This window comes from Vulpes lagopus, chromosome 17 (assembly GCF_018345385.1).
Source record: "Vulpes lagopus strain Blue_001 chromosome 17, ASM1834538v1, whole genome shotgun sequence".
Classification (NCBI taxonomy): Eukaryota; Metazoa; Chordata; class Mammalia; order Carnivora; family Canidae; genus Vulpes; species Vulpes lagopus.
Window position 1 is genome coordinate 11,880,726 of NC_054840.1, and position 16,823 is coordinate 11,897,548.

The following is a 16,823-nucleotide window of genomic DNA, read 5'->3' on the forward strand; positions in this document are numbered from 1 at the left end:
TTTCTTTTGTTAACTTAGTGACTGAATGTTTTACCAAACATTTAATTTCCAAAATGACCAATATTGACATTATTTCTTCATATGTACATGAGTATATTTAAATATGTATGTATGTATATTTTATATTTGTACGTAAAATGATTTCATTTGATAGATTTGAACACTAGATAGGAAGTCAATATTTTATCAGTATATTTATTGCCTTGTTTTTTCATGAGCATTAAAATTTAAAAAGTAATTATAACTCGGTAAAAATGCAGTGTTTCATGTCTATGTGTAACTTCTTATGTGAAAAAGCCTAACCTCACAGCATGGTTTTCTAGTTCAGTTACAATTTCTTGAACCCTCTGAAAAAAAATATTTATGCTGTCTTGTGAAACAAAATATATAGGAATATTCAAATTTTGAAAACTTTTAAAGAATATGTTGATGCTATGAATGATTTATATTAAAAGTAATTTCAAAGAAATGTCTATATTTTTCATGACTCCAAAGCTATGAAATGCATATTGGATGTTTATATTTTAAACCTCAAAAAACATGTAATTTTTTCTTTCCCCCATCCACATGGGCTTTATTTGGGGACAGTTGGAGGAAGGGATTGGAGGGAGCTAGGACTGTGGGTTGATGGGGAGGGCCTTCTCAACTTGCTTTCTAATTTAGTGTGTGTTGCCTGGAGGTTAGGATGAATGAGAACAGATGAAGTTGTAGCTCTTGGGTCCATCTCTGTGGATCTCCGCTCTAGGTCGCAGTTCCTGGTGTGGCTGGCCTTCCAGCTGAGGGGATCTCTGTAGTCCACCTGTGAGTCAGGGCGATGGTGTGAGTCAGTAGGACACATCTGCCCATGATCAAGGCTGAGGGAGGCCACTGGGACCCCACAGAAGACATCCCTGCTGCTGAGTTCAGAGGACCAGGAGGACACAGCTTGCCAGCACCATGCCCTACTCAGGTGTAACAGTGATAAGCCTCTGCTTGGACAGCTCCCTCAGCGTGGCCAGATTGGCCGGCAAGTCCAGTTCACAGCCAACCAGCACAACCTTGGCATTGGAGCAAAACTCTCCCCTTGCCGCTTCTTGAGGACACTGTCCCCAAGCCTAAAATTGATTACTGATAAGCACGATTGCCTTTCAGTATGTTCAGTTCACTGATATTGGCATGAAAAACTTCAGTTATGGTGAAATCAAATTCCAAGGCCTTCCTGAATTTGCTCAAGATTTTCACAACCATGGTCAAAATACTCCAGAATTCTGGAAGTGATAGAAGATACTACTTAAAGTTCCTCCTTTGAAAATATAATTGTCTTTTTCTATGTTCTCCTTTTTTCTTTTGTTAAGAATCATGCTGTTTTTATAGAAAAAGATAAAGAAATGGAGGAGCATATGAATTCAATGATAAAGGAACAGCACAAAAAGTGTAGATTAATCAGTCTGATGGCATTACATTGATTATTGAAGAGGTAACTAGTAAAAACCTAGTTTTGAACCAACCACTATGTTATTTAATTTGTTGGAGGGGGAGATTAAATTGAGAGGTTAAGATGGTCCCATTTCATTTGCCTCCATCATATAACTCAGAACCTCAGAATCACTCTGCTAAACACCTGCCAGGTGGAGAGTTATTGTCAAAATTGCAACAAATCTATCCTAAATGTATCAGAAGAGAACATAAAAAAGACAGGCATGATATTGCCAGGAAAATTATAGTAATTTTTCTGTTGATCCTTTGTTCTGGAAAGTTCAGCCCTCATTTCCTGCACTATATTTTTCTCCATGGACTTCCTCTTTCCATCCAATCTGAGTGCCCACAGATCTCTGTAGATTCTTTGGAAATAATTTTTGGAGGCCAATAATTTGCCAGATTAGTTGTTTCCTCTTCTTGAGACCTCGCCCTTCTTGTTTTCTGTCTCTTTTTCCCCAAGGAACAGAAATACCTTAACAATGGAATATATTATTTTCTTCTGAAAGTAATTGTTTCTCTGAACTAACTTTAGTTCATTTTCCCTTCTCAAACTCTAGTCTCAAAAGAGACCTGGAAAACCTGTTTCTGAATCCAGTGTTCTCCCTGGGGTTGAACACAGTCGGCCATGTGGGGGCTTGGTCACATTATTGCTTCTCAACAACAGTTTAGTAGCGTACACTGTCCGAGCTCCCAGGGCACCTTGCCGGGCTGATAGTCATGAGGCACTTAACTAAAACAGTCCCTTGGCTACTAAAGGACAAGTTGATGTATCAGAGGCTCTGAGATATATGTGGGGGCATGCTTTCTAGGTCCCAAGAAGAATTAAGAATCAAATCTTAAAAGGTTTATTGTGCTCAAAGGGACCATTTTGATGTCATGTTTTGTAACAATATCACCTGAAGTTTGTGTGGGTCACTCTTGCCCACAAGAGAATGTGATTCCCACAACAACCCTGGTAATAGCTACTAATAGAAATCATTATTCTCATTTTATAAGTTGAAAAAAGAAGTTTGGGGAAGCTAAAGTTTCTCATTTTAAAATAGAGGTCACATTTCTTGCAGGGTTGTTATGAGTTTATAAATGATTCTACTCGCATAATGCATTGAGCTAAAAGGACAGGTTTAACACATGGAATGTACTTAATAACTACTTGCCAATAGCGGTATAATGAAAAGTAATATTATGTTAACAATTTTACCTGGGATTCCCATTTTCTGATTTGTGACCAAACATAATTTCCAGTACTCTTGCTCAACTCCTTATCATAATTCAGTGTCATGCTTGGCACATAATAGTCAATCAAAGTTTTCCAAATACATAGGTGCTTCTAAAACTCTGTATATGAAAAGAAATAATAGGTATACCAAATAGCCAAATATTGCAAAGTTTACATTTTTTTTCTTTAAAACTGCATTATTATTTCATAATTGGAGAGCGAGTAATGGAAGAAAGGAAAATGATTGATAATAATACCAGAACTACATAATTTTGGAGTTAGTTCATGCATATGATTTATTTCATTATTGAAGAGTTATATTTTTTGAACCATAAATGAAAGTTGGTAGTATTCACTAGTGGTGGAAAGGGAGAGGGCGGGGGGTGGGGGTGACTGGGTGGTAGGCACTGAGGAGGGCACTTGACAGGATGAGCACTGGGTGTTATTCTGTATGTTGGAAAATTGAACACCAATAAAAAATAAGTTTATTACTAAAAAAAAAAGAAAGTTGGTAGTATTCAAAACTGCCCATCTTACAGTATGAATATGCCATTATATTAAATTCTGAGAATTAAAGATTATATTCTTAATATGTGAAATATACTGTGCAGTGTAGTTTTATGTTGATGTTAATTGATATTAATCATATGATAGTTTAAACTCTAATTGGATGTCAAAAGTTGTACATGCATTAATCCACTCTAAGAATTTCCTACTGAGAAATATTTGATAAATAGGATAACCATTTTCCAACTCTAAGCCTTAAAAAGGTATTATTAATGTAATTTTTACTTTTGGCTACAGATATATGGCATGTTACATATTACTAAACTCTTATCTTTTAGTTGCAGTCAGGATTTACTGTGTACCTTGACTTTACCAATCCGGCATTTGTTATTTGGTGAGTGAATGAGAGTGAGTTTTTTCTCCAAAAAATGAAATTCAGTGGTCTTAAATTTGTAAGTAATTGTTCTACATTTTGTTTCAGTTAAAAAAAAAAATAGTATCCATTGCTAGTACTATTCATAGATAATAAAATATATTTCCTATCAGGTTTAATACACTTTTTTTCTTAGTAATTCTAATCATTTTGATTTAGAAGTTCAGTTCAGAAATAATCCCTAATTATCCAGGGGAAGAAAGATGAAGAAAACTCAAGATTTGTCTCTGTCTACTTCACTTTGTCCTTCCCACTCATGGATTCAAGGTGTAAAAAATATGTCCTTCTCCCTCTTGAGCTTATTAATTCTAAATTTAAGATAATCTCTCAATAATCAATGACATAAAATTTTGAAGTAATAGTAAATGTTGCAGGAAAAGAATAAAATTCATTAGGACACCCGAGGATTCAAACCAGTAATTTAGCTTCATGTGAGCTATGCTGTTCTTGAGACTTTTAGTAAAATAAACTTCAAAATTGTTTTTGAACTCATGGTATGTACCTCGGACTTGAATTAGGTAACAGCAGTGGTTATCACCCAAGGGTGATTTTGCTCCATTCAGGGACACTTAGCAACATTGATGTCTTTTTTGGTTGTCACATACGAGGAATTCTATGGGCATCAAATGACTGAAGGCCAAGGATGCTGTTAAAACATTATAATGCAGGGGATAGGCACCTCCACAAACAATTATCTGGCCCAAAATGTCAATCCTGCCAACATTGAAAAACGGTGGGCTGCAGTATATAAAGACGAAGTAAACATAGCCATGTATTTAAAAATTGGAACTACCATATGCTAAGCTCTATGGTTATCACTTTGCACAGTGTTATCTTATTGCCATATGATTATGTGAGAAAAGGCTTTACTCACAATTATATGGCTTTATGTGGGTATCAGCAGACTCCCCTTGTTAGCAATAGGCAAGGCTTTACATCCATTTACCCATGACCTAGCAACTACTAGGAGGTATATTTCAACTGAATGCAAGTCATATAACAGTTTGCCTACATAAAGACCTTTCTTAGCACGTAGGCTCAGTAACAATCTCCATCCCATTCTCTAGGCTCCACAGAGAACTAGCCTTGTATCCTTGATGTGCTCTCACACTATTCTCATTGCACGGAATGCTATTCTGACACATGCAACAGTATTCGAGCAGAAATGTCAATAAGATTTCTTGTCAACTTTAATTACAAGTATGATCAGGATCCTAAGTTTTAGGTGCATTTCTAAAGGATAGAAGTTATTGGTTGCTCTAGATTCGTTTATCTGGTATGTATAAGGTAGAAGCCTGAAAAAAATATTTCTACAAACCTTGAATATCTCATTTAACAATGAAAAAAATAATTAAATATTTATAATGCTAATTAACGAACTCTTTGATATTTAACAAAAATAAAGATAATTGAAGCCATTGGAGTAGCTTCATGTAGATGTGGATGTCTGATTAGAATCTTTCAAACACTAATTTGCCCCTTGGGGGGTAAGTGTATATTTCTGATCAGTTAAATATTGTGCACATGCTGAGATAGTTTAAAATAAATAATAGGCAATCTTAAACTCACTTATACCTCACAATTACTCATTTTACTCAAGTACAAAAATTGATGTACAGAGAGCTTCAATACATGCCCATTATTACAAAGTAGTATATTACTAATCAAAATATGACAAAGGCTTGTTTAACTTCAAAGTTCTCACTCTTATGCAATATATAATTCTTTTTGTAAGAGCTATTACCCATGTGGGCAGATAGATAATAACAGTGCAATTTAATAAGTGCAACTATAGTGTTTTCGTTCAAGATATAACTGAACCAGATAAAATTGCTATATAATTGAGTTGGAGGAAAAGAAGGAAGAGCCATTTCCATACCTTTCTGGAAATTCATACCCTTATGGTATGGAAAGACCAGATTAACTGAAGACAACACTGGCTATTACTGTGAAGATATATCTGTGAAGATAGAAGATGAAGTAGTGCAAAATTAATTTGCTGCATTAAATAAGTTGCATTAATAAGTTGCAGAGTACTACAGCCAAAGGGAAACATTGAAGGATTTTAAATAAGAGATTTACATCTTTAATAGATCTCTCTGGAAAATGCAGGGATGACTGATTTGAAAGAGATAAAGCTAGAGCCCATTGTGCAGTCAGTCAGAGGGCTGTTGAAACCCTCAGGGAGAATCACAGTATCTAAACCTGGAGAGATATGGAATAGGTAAGGGTTATGGGAAGAATGTATTTAAGAAATGCGTGAACCTCAATGTTTATAGCAGCAGTGTCCACAATAGCCTAATATGAAAGAGCCCAGATGTCCATCAACTGATGAATAGATAAACAAGAGGTAATATATATCACATATGCATATACATATCTGTAACATATACTGGAATATTACTCAGCCATCAAAAAAGAATCCATTTGCAACAACATGGATGGAACTAGAGGGTATTATGCTAAGTGAAATAAGTCAGTCAGAGAAAGACAAATACCATATGATTTCATTAATGTGTGGAATTTAAGAAACAAAACATAAACATAGGGGATGGGAAGGAAAATAAAAATAAGTGAAAACAGAGAGAGACGCAAATCATAAGAGACTTAACTCGAGGAAGCAAACTGTGAGTTGCTGGAGGGAAGTTGGGAGCAGGGATAGGGTAGCTGGGTGATGGGAACTAAGGGAGACACATGATGTAATGACCACTGGGTGTTATATGCAAGTGATCAATCACTAAGTGCTACCTCTGAAACTCTTAAAGAAAAACACTTATGTCACAGATACTTTAAAGCTGATATTATGGTGTATTTCAATATATCATTTGGCCAAAAAATTACTTTTAGTCATAATGAAAGAAGGCTCAATGGGTTTATAGTCAACAAATATTTTCTGTGCCAGATTGTTATTTCTCTCCTAGATTATAATGAATAATAAGTAATAAATGTAACACCATGTTTTGTTTAGCCACTATTATTGTGCTCTTTCCACAATTCATTCATTTTTCTGTTTGCTTTATTCTTTTAGGTAGCTGCTTATGCCTATTTTCCAAAGAGTGTTATGTAATGCTACATATTAAGCAGCATGTTCTATAAGGTTCATGTTCTCTGTCCTTACATAGCATTAACCAGCGACATGTTATGAGTCAGTTTTTTTTCATCTCCTGGAATAAAAGTGTCAGTGACTATCAGCAGGTTTTCACACACATAATTAATCTCATTACTGAAATAATGGTTTCCCAAGTGGAACTCATCTTCAGTTTTGCAGCCTGAAGGGTATCCTAATGAGCTATTAATTATTCAGAGTGAAGTTGAAAATTCAGGCCAATTACGTTTGGTGATTCTATGCACATGCACAGTAAGGTGGGTAGAATTATTCTTAATATGTGTATTCAGATTTAGATGTAGATGTACTCAAGTAGTTAGATTGGAATTCTATGACTGAAAATTATAATTCTCAACATTAGTTTTCCATATAATTTCAATGATTACTTTTGCTATCATTTCGGGCAGCACTTAATCCTGTAGAGGGTGAGAATAATAATATAGCTCAGTATATACCACATACTCTATTAAGTGTTTTACATTTAGTTATCTACATTCTCTTTTAATCTTCATAACAACTCTATGAAGGAATATTAATCTTACACCATTTTGGAGGAATGAAAAATTTGAGGTGTACAGAAAGACAAAGTAAACTAAGTTGACATAACTGATGGTGGCAAAACTGGATTTAGACTTAGGTGTTCTGGCCCTGGAATTTGTGATTTCAGTTGACAAGATATTGAAAGGTAATCTTATTATAAATATTGTTTGATCTCCTCTAAATAAAGAGATGCAAGTATTGGTATTTTACTGTGATAGCTACTTTTTCATTCTACTATGGATAGTCACACTCTTGTGTATCATGACACTGTTGTTGAAAATACAGAAAAAATATTGGAACATAGACCATTTTAAAAATAACTAAAAGCAAAACAACAACAAAATAGCTTATAATGCAGTGCTAGTATTCAGTCAGCATGCAAACAATATTTGGAGAATAAATGGAAGGAATGACCATTGGTCCATCTGGATTATCTACATAAAAACTGAATAAACAAGGCTCTTAGAATTATTTAGTATTATATATTGAGCATGAAGAAAATGTTCACTATGAACAAATTATTGAGTTTTAGTATTATTCATCCTGAGCAGTTTTTCTGATATCAATTAAACCAGAGTACCATTTTCCTAGTTGTTCGTTTTAAAGTAATTGTTTACATTGCAAAAATATATTCCTTTATAGATGAAAATATATTGCAAAGTATAAAGTTAAGAAAATAAAATCACCTGTAATGAAACTATTCAAAGATCATCACTGTTAGCATTTTAGTGAATATTCTCACATTTTATATTTTTTTCTTTAAAACCTGTGTTAATACTTTACACTTGTGATGAGCACCAAGTGTTGTATGAAAGTGTTGAATCATATTGTATCTCTGAAACTAATATTAGGAGGCATTGCCATCCTAATGATAATAAGGGTCAAAACATTAATCATATAAATCATGGGACTGTATAAGAAACTTATACACACCTTGACTCCCTCCGCTTTTTTGAGTAATAGTTAATTCCCTGGGTTCTTTTTTACTGCCTAGGTAGGCAAATTCATAAACAAAAACAAAACCATGAATGTCCTGCAAAAGTGATTTCTATAGGTTAGAAGTTAATTTTTTTTAAGATTTTATTTATTCATGTGAGAGAGACAGAGAGACAGAGAGACAGAGACATAGGGAGAAGTAGGCTCCATGCAGGGAGCCCTATGTGGGACTCCATCTCAGGACTCCAGGATCACGCCCTGGGCCGAAGGCAGGAGCCAAACCACCGAACCACCCAGAGATCCCCAGAAGTTATTATTTTTTTTAACAAAAGTTGCCAGTAGTTGGATTTACTTGATATGAGACCTTCAATATCTAAATGCTAACATGATTTTCTATCTAAGCATAACTGGTAAAATTTTAGGATGCAATAATATTATATACTTCAAATACAACAGTGTTAAATATGCAAAAGAGTAGGTTTAAACAATAGAAAGAAATATGCTCCTTTTAAATAAATACATTATTTTATTTTCACTTTCAAATGTATACAATGCACTATAAAATGCACAAATGCTGTATTCAGCTTGATTAATTTTTATATGTTTATATCCTTATAACCCTGGAAATGTAATTTTTAAATAATAGACACTATTTAAGTCTTAATTTCCTTTCCAAAATATAGATTTCGTGAGAATTAAAGTGCAAATGCTTGGCTGATTCAGTAAAAAGTGATCCGCTGTATTGCACAGTTGAGACATAGTCCATATCTGTGTTCATTAAAACTTGAATTAATTTGTAGTGAAATATGATCCCTTGATAATAATTTTTGATAAAAATTAAGCAGTAAAATATGGAAATATTTTCATGAGTAAAGTACACGTACTTGACAGAAGTTTTCCTTAAACGAGGATAAGATTTGAATTATGGAATATTATTTAAAGAAATTTAATTTGATTAGTTTCTAGTAACACTACATGAATCAGAGATTATCTCCAGCTTCAGATTCATAACTCTAGGATCCTTTGTGGGTTTAAATGCTTTGAGCTAAATTCTAATTTTACCTGATTAGCTTCCAAGAGCAGATGCTAAGTAAAAAATAATAGCTAATATTTACGAAGCATCTCCTAACTGCACTAAGGACTACTGGGTAAGATAAGAGATTATCTTATTTCACATCACGACACTGCAAGGTAGTAAGACAACATTTTTGCTTCTTTATGTGTTTGGAAACTGAAGGAGTGAGTTAGGGCCATTCCCTTCAAGTAACAGAAATGTATTTGAGTCAGAAAATTGGAGAATTTATTATGCAGAAACAAGGGCAACAATCCATCTGGACCTCAGAACGGACCTGGGAAGCTGTCAGGATCTAACCTTCAACTTTGTGTGTATGTGTACAGGGTTCATCTACTATGCTGACCTATGATTTTTAAGAAAATGGTTTTAACCATAAGGTGCTTTTAAAGATTTATTTATTTATGAGAGAGAGAGAGAGAGAGAGAGAGAGAGAGAGAGAAAGAACAAAAAGGAGAGACAGAGGGAGTGGGAGAACCAGGCTCCCTGCTCAGGAGGGGCTAGATCCCAGGACCCTGGAATCATGACCGGAGCTGGAGGCAGACACAGAACCCACTGAGCCACGCAGGCACCCCCAGAAGAACTTTATTTTCTGAAAATCTATGGATCTCAAAGTTAAATATCTAGGACAGAAATCCAACTGTGGTTGAAGCAATTTTAGTCAGTTTCAGGAAATACATACCTGATTGGTCTGTCCCTGTGTGGAAGTGATACTTTACAGGTATTGGTGACAAAGATAATCTAAAGGTTACCTTTCACACAGAGCCTCAGGAAAGATTAATTCGCTAGTAATGTATAACCAGATGTCCTCAGATCTGATTGGAAACAAAGAATTTATCCTTCGTCCTACACGTTTTAGACTCATTAACATATATATATATATATATATATTTTACTAATTTGTTGAATTTATTTTATAGCTTAATTATCAGCTATAAGATTGCTTTGTGCAGTGTGTACATGCTTTCTATTTAGAAGAGAATATTAAAAATGCAAACTTTCTTCTTTGAACTTACTGGAGGAATATGTAAAGCCATATACAAATAAATCTGACTTTAACCAAGATGTTTTATTAAAAACTTGGCAGCCTATTATGTCCTTCTAGAAGACTTATATTTTATTGAATTACAAATCTAAATTGCACTGTAACTAATTTGTCTTTTCCTTACAATGGTCTGGAAGTGGTGGTAATAATTCCTTTAAATATTAATCAGGGAACTGAAATTATCTAAGTAAACAATGTCTAGCAACCCCTCCCACACTCCATTTTATTATTCACATTTCTTTTTTAATTTTTCTATTATGGTAACAAAACATGTAAAAGGAAATGTATCCTTTTAATAAAAATTTAAGTGGGCTGTATGGTATTGCTAATTATATATACTTCGTTGTACAGTAGAAACCTAGAACTTATTCATTTTGCATTGATTGAAATCCCATATTCATTAAACAGCAACTCCTCAGTTCTAACTCCCTCCAGCTGCTGGCATACGTTTCACTTTCTGCTTCTACGTGTCTGACTACTTCATATACCTCATACGTATGGAATCATGCAGGATAGGTCCTTGTGACTGATTTCACTTAACATAAAATTGTCACAGATGATACCACTTCCTTCTCTTTAAAGGCTGAATAATATTCCATTATATGTATATACCACATTTCCCTTTATATTAACATTCATGGTCATTTAGGTTGTTTCCAATTCTCGGAAATTGTGAAAAATGCTTTAATGAACATGAGAGTGCAAGTATCTCTTTGTGATACTGTTTTCAATTATTCTATATAAATACCCAGCAATGGAATTGCTAGATTGAAGTAGCCTTATTTTAGTTTTGTGGAACCTAATGCTATTTTCCTGAGCTGCTGCTTCATTTTGCCTTCCACTAACATTCTCTAAGGGATCTCATTTCTCCACATGCTTGCCAAAACTTGTTATTTTACAGATAGCTTAAATCCCTTGACAATCACAGTTGCTCTTGGCCCTATACTCAGAGAACTTTAGTCCTCCCAATAATGGTGTAATTAAAGGACATAGACGGAGATCCCTAGGATTGTACCTCAGTGTTGTGGCTGGCAGTTGGTCTCATTAGGCAGTGTCCACACAGTATTAGTTATTAAATACATAAATGTATCTTGTTAAGTATTAAACATATATATTACAATTATATTTATTATATCATCTGTGTATAAGAGAATGCTTCAAATCTTCATCCAGGTATTTTCAATCTCATGTTGGACAGATATCTAACAAGCTCTGTTCTTGTACTGTTCCATCCCTACCGCTCTGTCTGCTTCTGTCGTTGGGTTAAAGCCAATGGAACTTAACCCTTCATTCATTTAAATATGTTTTTCTTTATTATTTTTAATTGAATTTAATAAAAAGAAATTGAAAAAATAAACAATGCAAAACTTTATAACAGCATGGTAGCCAGGAGTTGCTTATTATCAATATTAATTTATTGGATCTAATAGACACTACTAGTACTTGTATTTTAATTATCCCTGAGGCTACTACTGTTTTATATCAACGTCTAAAAATTAATACTGCATCATTAAGGAATTATAAAACTATCTTCTGCATCCTTGGAGAAAGAAGAGAAATACTTAGTGCATTTTACAGATTTTTATTAAAAATGTGTAAAATAATAAAGTTTTAAGTTTAAATGAATTAGAAATGAATAGCATAATTGATACTACAAGAATAATCGTTCAAAGACTTGCTTTCTTTTGGTGACTAAGTATAATATGTTTCATTTTTGAAAGATGGTTTTTCTCATAGCAAGTGAGAAGTCTGAATACAACATTTTTTTTTTAGTTTCAATTAGCCAACATATAGTACATCATTAGTTTCAGATGTAGTGTTCAATAATTCATCAGTATGTATAACACTCAGATACCCTATAGTCATCAACAAGAGATAGTAGAATAATGAACTACATAAAAATATGATAAACCAGACTATAAAGTCTTAAATTTCAGTCAGTTATTATTCCATCATGTGTATCTATAGTTATGCCTTTCTATGACATAAACAGTGGACTAAACATCGTTTCAATGTTCCTCTAACTGGTATGTTGGGAAATAATAGAACAAAAAATCCAGATAAAAACAAACACACAAACAAACCAACACATCTCACATCCACACAACCACACACATATTGACATGTTATAATAAAAAGAATATTCTGTATATAAAGTAAATACTGACACAAAGAACTGAAGAATTAACTTTACAGAGAGACTTCTCAGATACTTCAGTTTTACATACTGCTAGGGCAGTGTGCAGTGAGAATTTCCAAGAAGTAGGCATCCTGTGTTATCTTCACAGAGAGATTCAGAGAAAACTCTTTTGGATCACTTCTGTAAACACCTTTCGGAACAGGACTGCCAGTTTAGGAACTAAATACATTTTAGATTTATGGATAAAATACTCTCTATAGGGCAAAACTTAGTAATTGTAAAAGTTGAGGCAATGAAACTCTATGATTATTCATGATTTTTTGCCAATAGAAAAAGAGATTAAAAGAGATTCTTACATGTAGATTAGAACTTGAGTGTGCTTATAAAGGGGAAAGGCATTTTTAAAAAATATTTTATTTATTTATTCATGAGAGACACGGAGAGAGAGGTAGAGACATAGAGGGAGAAGCAGGCTCCCTGCAAGGAGCCCTATGTGGGGCTTGATTCTGGGCCCTCGATCAAGCCCTGAACTGAAGGCAGACGCTCAACCACTGAGCCACCCAGGTGTCCCATGGGAAATGGCATTTTTCCCTTCTTCCCAGCTTCTAGCTCAATGTCATATTTCTCACTCCAGATGTGGGAAAAGATGGAAGGGATCTAGAAAATGGAATAATAGAATGGGAATCATGATACTTAAAACTAGACTTTTAAGAGCTGAAATAATACTGAAAAAAATCAAAATTTAATTTATTTATATTGCTTTTTTTAGTTACTGTATATCGCAGTCACTTTTAAAAGATAGGGTGACTTATTTTATAAATTTTTACCTGGATGTTTTTACCTCCTAATCTCCTTTATGAAACATGCGCCATAGACAATACAGTCAGTAATATTATAAAGTGTTATTTGATGATAGATACTGACTGCATTTATCACTGTGAGCACTGAATAATCTGTAGAATTGTTGAATCAATATATTGTACACCTGAAACAAATATAACGTTGTATGTTAATTATATTTCAATAAAAGCAAATGAAAAAAAAAAGAGTGAGATAAATTCTACTTTTTCCATTTAGATTTTAAAATAAAATAAATTTCTCAACACTTAGTAAAATGTATTCTTAAAGTATTTTGGATCAAATAGCATATTATTATTCTTTTTTTAAAAGATTTTATTAATTTATTCATGAAAGACACAGAAATAGAGAGAGAGAGAGGGAGAGACACAGGCAGTGGGAGAAGCAGGCTCCATGCAGGGAGCCCGATGTGGGGCTCGATCCTGGGTCTCCAGGATCACGCTCTGGACTGAAGGCGGGTGCTTAATCCCTGAGCCACCCAGGGATCCCCCGCATATTATTATTCTGATATCATTTTTCTAATGTATTTTTATTTAGTCTCAAGATTCAGCATATTTTAGAAATACCTTTCTTTGGTTAACACATCAAGACACTATTTGAGCATTTATGTACAAAGTTGCCTTATCTCTATATTTTATAATTCCTATGTAAATAGGGCACAGTGGCAAGGCCATTTTCATATGAATAAGTCAGGTATTCACAAATCAGTATCAATTTCCAAGTATATTCAGTTACCCTTTAAATATTGCTAGATATATACTGTAAGAAATTTATAAAATAATTAAAGTAAACCACCAGTTTCTTTAAAAGTTGTCAGTGTTGTTCAACAAATTGGAAATAATCATCCAGCAAAATATTTCAGGCCTTATTCATGTATGTATAAATACTTTAACAATGAAATGTTGGCCATTGTATATGTTGTACAGCACTGTTCCTTTCATATTGAAGGGCTACGATTTGTAACTATCTCTTTAGCAAAGAACCACTACTGAATATTAGCAGCAAAAGGAGCAATGGATAGAACATAATACAACATGGAAGTTGTACTAAACAGGAATATATTAAATTTGTGGTTAGCCTTTTAAAATATTTTATGTGTAAACACTTGAGTGTCATCATTGTGCAAGGGCCATGCCAATCTTCTTCCATTGTTCCGATTTTGGTATATGTGCTGCTGAAGCAAGTACACGTTTAGACACTTGAAAGACCAGATTATAAGCTAATATTTAAAAGTATGAAAAGTTACATGGTGAAATTGGAGTGGCCTAGTATATTTTCCCCTCCTGAAAAGAAATATAAATTATGTAAATAATTTCATCCTATCCATCCCTTGTGAATGGTCACTTTAATAACAAGCTATATATTCTTCAAAAATAATAAAATGGTAAACTCTTAATAAAAAGAAAAAATAGATATGGAGATAAATTGCTTTAAAATCCCAAGGAGCCGCAGATAGGTTTACTTAGAACAAGAAAATTTAGTGGTCATGTTTACTATTTATATTATGTCAATATTTTACTGTATCTTAGGTTTAATTCTGGTAGAAATGCCAGGGCTGAGGACACTCAGTTCTTATGAGACTCACTTATCACTTCTGTCCTGAAACAAATTAAGTGCAAGTTTTGGAAAATTAGTGCATATTTCCATACAAGAATTCTTAAATATATATAAAACCTGGAAATTTTCAATAATAATAATTATTAATAGCTTCAATTTTATCTGGATAAGTTTATTGTGGATCAGTATTACAGTCCAATGATTATGATCATAAGTAAAATTTATAGCCAATCTGAAGAAAATGCATGCTATTAAAATATTTTTAAAATATCAAGGAATAGAGAAAAGTATAATCTGCCCTCTCTCTACTTTGAGACACCCACTTTTCACATATCACTGAATATTCTACTGGGCAATTTAAGGTAAATACGTGCAATTGCCTACTCATTTAGTTATTTGTTTGTGTTTGTTTTTACAATGATTGGATTATGCTACATAGATTATTTTATTTTATTTTTTTTCTTACTTAAAATAGTAGAGAGTGTTTCTAGAGCAATAATATACTAGTTCAGTAAAAAATAACTAATTCAATTGCCCACTTGCTGTTGATATTTTAATATCTAGCCTGAAAAGTCATCAAGAGTAGTGTGATGTATTGTTGAGCAAATGGACTTACATTTATGATTTAACAAAGGCTGTGTTGGAAAAATACTATTTAGGAATGACAACTGGTAGAAAATACAGCTATCTCTTCTGAGATTCTAAAAGATGTTGTTTGGGTTTAGCAAGATGACTAGAGTGATACTTAAGTTATGTGAGTTTGGAATTTGCTGAACTTTGCTTCCACATAATGTATCAAACAACGACCCTTTGATGTCTCAGTTGTATTTCTGCAGACTTGTCATTAAAAAAAAAAATTCAATCTAACATAGCATAATAACCATTTCATGAAGATTCTTGAGTGGGAAATGTGTTTCTACTCATTAATTAGCTTGTTTTTTTTATCTTATGGGTGTAAAATGATTAACCTGAATGTATCCTACTTCATGACGGTTAGTCCAAATCCCAAAGATTTGCTGTCTTCCTTTAAGCACATCTTTTTAATAACTTGCTTATAAATGGTATGCAATTTAAATTTTAATACTACCTTCCTTTTTTCCTTCACTTGATTTTTCTGTTATATTTTTACCACCTTGTATATATCTTGTAAGCTATTTCAAATCCTTTTTATATTGAAACATGGTAAAAATAATTCCATAGAAAAAGACATAAGTAAACTAATCAAATCAGCTCCTTTGTTTATGTACAGATAATTGTGGGGGGGAGTTCACATTTTGGCTCTTGGGAATTAAGAATATTGGTAATTTTTTTGGTTTCTGAATGTGGCTTATGGGAACAGAGGTTTGTGGATGAAGAATGTAGTTATGAGGTTTATGTTTCAACGAATGCTAGCCACAAGGCAAACGCATGCTCAAATTCTCCTGTCAACCTCTTCAATTTTCTCATAAATTCATTTATGAATTTAACAAGACCCCAGTAAACTTGATAATACTCTTTGGTTTTAGGGATTACAAAACAAAGCAAAACAAATAAAGCGAATTCCTGCTCTGGACCTAGAATTTTACATTTCTGCAAGCAGTCATAATCTCCTTTAGTGAAAAATGATATTTAGAATCTGCCATTTGGATGATAGGGTATTGTTGCTCTTGGAACTGGTCATCATCCATAGACCTTTTGCAATGAACAAAGCCAGGGAATACGTATAATTTAAAAGAGAAAGTATATTATGAATTATAGTGATTTTTAGATTTGAATTTAGAACTGTAGGGTTTTGCTCATCCCTTTAATCTACCTTTGAGTTTTTCTCATACACTTAAATTTCTAGTCTCTAAATATTAATGTAATTATTTATTGATATGTTTATTTCAGAATAAAGACATTAGAATACCACTAACAATATTACTAAAAGCTGTTTAAAGTTTTTTTCACCCCAGCTATTTTCATCCCAAGTTTAT

At 33.3% G+C, this 16,823-nt stretch overlaps 1 non-coding gene across 1 annotated transcript; it reads right to left on the reverse strand.

Annotated features, from left to right (window-relative positions):
* Positions 1 to 14,393: 14,393 nt before the first annotated feature.
* LOC121477644 lies at positions 14,394 to 14,498 on the reverse strand. Its single transcript, XR_005984314.1, has one exon. It is a non-coding gene; the product is annotated as a U6 spliceosomal RNA (small nuclear RNA).
* Between the last annotated feature and the right edge of the window lie 2,325 nt (positions 14,499 to 16,823).